A 3,715-nucleotide genomic window follows, 5' to 3' on the forward strand; every position below is an offset into this window, starting at 1 on the left:
GAAATTAAAGCACAAGAATTCTGGAAGACTTTCTTACTTAATTACCAAAAGGAGTTTTCTACTCAAAGATTAGTCACTAAACTGTCATTATTATTGCAGACATGTACTGCTAACTAATTTTAAAGGAAGCATTAGGAAGTTTTCTCTGAAAGATACTAAACACACATTTAATTAGAAATGTTTGGGTTCACTTGAGAAATCAGAACTCCTATTAGCAAATCTTTTGTGCATAGAACAACTGTAGTTATAACAGAATGTAAAATTGTGTACAAGACACTTGAGAAAGTATTGACAAAGATACATAAAATTTAAAAGGAGCACATATGTTTTGGGTTCTCTTTTCTGAAATATATACAAATTACATGGACTAAGGTATAAAAATGAAAAGATATTTACAGACATCAATTTTTTCATTCACTGTTACTGCAGCCAAAGGTATGTAAGCAACATTTGCATACATCTACCTTCAACTCCAAGACCAAAAACATCAATTCATTCAAAAACCAAGTCTTGACCCCTTCAACATTTTAGGGTTGACTATCCTTAAATCCTTTCCCCTCTCTTGCTTCTGTTTCACATGGCACTTCTAGTTTATCTATTCAACTTTGCTTCCTCTTACTCTGTTTGCTCAATTGCATTTGACTATATGCTCCTTTCAACTCTTCATCATAGGGTATCCGTAAGCCTCCAGAGCCTTATTCCTATTGCTCATTATTTTATACATTATCCATTATGTCATAACATTTCAATTATTATCTCTGTTCAGATGGTTCAGAGTCCTGTATTCCCAGTTCTCAGTCCTCTCCCAAATGCTAAATGGTAATTTACCTCCCTCCCAACCCAACCCCTCAACGTCTCTATCTGGACTTGACAAATCTTTGGCAAAATTATTCCAAAAGTTCCTCCCTGAGTTCTTTAGTACCTACTTTCTCCTCTATGCCAAAATGTCCCTTGATCTCTTTACTTCATCCTACCATTCTTCCTTAGAGACTCAGGTTTGATGTCTCTTTTTCAGTTGTATAATTGTAACTTCCAAACAGAAGCAAAGTCCCCTCTTCTCCAAACACCCTTAAAATATATCTATGTTACAGGTTTTTTTTTCATCTACTAAAATATCCTATTCATGGCAAAGTCTTCCAAAGCTAAGAATCTTTGAATCTTCTTGAATTCTTTCTCTTCTTCATCCTCACACTTAGTCACTTAAAGCTATAGCTTTCCCTAGGAAAAGCATCTGTTTTGATACCTTCTTTTAAAATTTCAGATCCCCGTTCTCAAGCCAAAAACTTCCTCATCTTTCCTTGAGACCACACTAGTAAAGATTCTTTATTTCTATATGTGTTCAAGTAGTTTATTTTTAATTATTATTATTAGGGATATAGTAATGGCAGCTTCTTCATCTCAGTATCTACCACAGAAGAAGAAGCAGGAAATATTAAATTCCTTTATGTATTTGATTATTCATCTTTTTTACCACCTGTACCTGTACCAATATACCTGGCATAGTAACCTCTTAACAATAGGTATCACACTTCTTTGCTGTTTGGTTCAATACTCTTCCACTTTAAATCCAATAAACTTTATTGTTATCATCACCTCCCTCATAATCACCAGCATCAGATATCATCATCATCAGTATCAGCATTAGCATCACCATATTAATGCCTTACACTCATTTGTCCAATTGTCCAGTTCTTTCATTTTCAAATAATATTATTATATTAACTGGTTAAAAAGGGTAACATAACAATTTAAAATCAGATTAATAATTTTTTCAGAAGATAAAGAATAGTCTGAGAACTTAAAAACATATAAGAATTAGTATTACGTAAATGTAAGGGGTTTAAACTTCATAAGAAATAAGTGGTAAATAAATTATGCTTGTAAGCCATCAACAAGAGTCTTTCATCAGTCTTTCTGATACAGGAGGAGGATTCTTTTCTTCTGACTTTCCCTTTTCTCACCAGTGACTGAAGCTGAAGTTACACAAATTCAGCTAGAGTAAGAGGTTCAAGTCTTCCTATAACCTATCTCTTTATCCTTGAAATACCTCCACTTAGCCTTTATTACTAAAAGATTTTTCAGCAAACAGCATTATAACTCAAAAAAGCCAGTGCTTTGTGAAAAGCAAGGGAATCAAAAGGAAGGCGATTCTAATTCTTCTTCTTTTTTTTTTTTTTTTTACATAACAGTAGAATGTATATTGACATATTATATATACAGGGAGAACAACTTTGAATTCTTCTGGTTATACATGATGTGGAATTACACCGATTGTTTATTCATATATGAACATAGGTAAGTAATGTCCAATTCATTCTATTATCTTTCCTATTCCTATACCTGCTCCCTTCCTTTCATTCCCCTTTGCCTAACCCAAAATACTTCTATTCTTTCCTGTCCCCACCCATTATTGTGAGTTAGCATCTGCATTTTAGAGAGAACATTTGGCCTTTGTTTTTTGGGGAACTGGCTTATTTCAATTAGCATGATATTGTCCAATTCCACCATTTACCTGCAAATGCCATAACTTCAATTCTCTTTATGGCTCAGTAATATTCCATTGTGTATATAGACTACATTTTTTTATTCATTCATCTGTTGAAGGGTACCTGGGTTAGTTATATAGCTTAGCTATTGTGAATTGAGCTTTTGTAAACATTGATGTGGCTGTTTCACTATAGTATGCCTATTTTATTTCCTTTGTGTAAATGATGAGAAATGAGATAACTGGGTCAAATGTTGGTTCTATTCAAATTTTCTTAGTAATTTCCATACTGTTTTCCAGAGTTATTGCACCAATTTGCAGTTTCACCACCAATGTACAAGTGTACCTTTTCCCCATAACTTCCACAACATTTATTGTTATTTATATTCTTATAATTGATTCTGACTGGAATAAGAAGAAATCTCATTGAAGTTTTAATTTGCATTTCTTTAACTGCTAGAGATGTAGCAATTCTATTTCTTAAGAGCAAAGTCCAAGTAAAAATATAACTACTAACTAGGCTAGCACCACAGAACAAGCTATTAATGTGATTTAAGAAATTAATGCATATACATTTCTCTTGATGATATTCTGATGTCATCCTGAAGATTTAACCATTGGTTAGCAAGGAGTAAGGTAATCCAATTCTTCTTTATACTGAGGAATACTGTATAACAAAATCCCTAATCTGTATTTTTAATCACTTTTCATTTCACCACAATAAATGTTAATGAACAATATTTTTCATTCTATGCAACCGTGAAGTCTAAGCAGAACACAAGACAACACCATTTGGAAAAGTAACCTAAATTTACTGCTTAGTACCTACCAAAAGAGAAGAAAAACAAATAAAACAATGAAAAAAAATCCAAAAGAATTAATGAGTATATATTATGAATAAGATCCTGTATTAGTATATATTATTTCTTCTAATCTTTATGACTAAGAAAAGTGGGTGTAATATTTTTTTCTATTTATACTCAAGGAAATTAAAATCAGAAGTCTTAAAAAATTGTATCTGAGATTCAAATCCAAGTACAGTTTTAATTTTAATATGTTTAAAATTAAATTAAATAAATATATAAAGAGCAGGCCTCAGTGACTAATAAATCAAATTATAAGCAAAATAAAAAAGAATTTGAAAATGAATAAAGGTAATTTATATAATTAATGCAACATATAGAGACCTTGTATTTTTAAACTCTTTGCAAAATTTAGGTTAAACATGTA

This window comes from Urocitellus parryii, chromosome Y (assembly GCF_045843805.1).
Source record: "Urocitellus parryii isolate mUroPar1 chromosome Y, mUroPar1.hap1, whole genome shotgun sequence".
Lineage (NCBI taxonomy): Eukaryota > Metazoa > Chordata > Mammalia > Rodentia > Sciuridae > Urocitellus > Urocitellus parryii.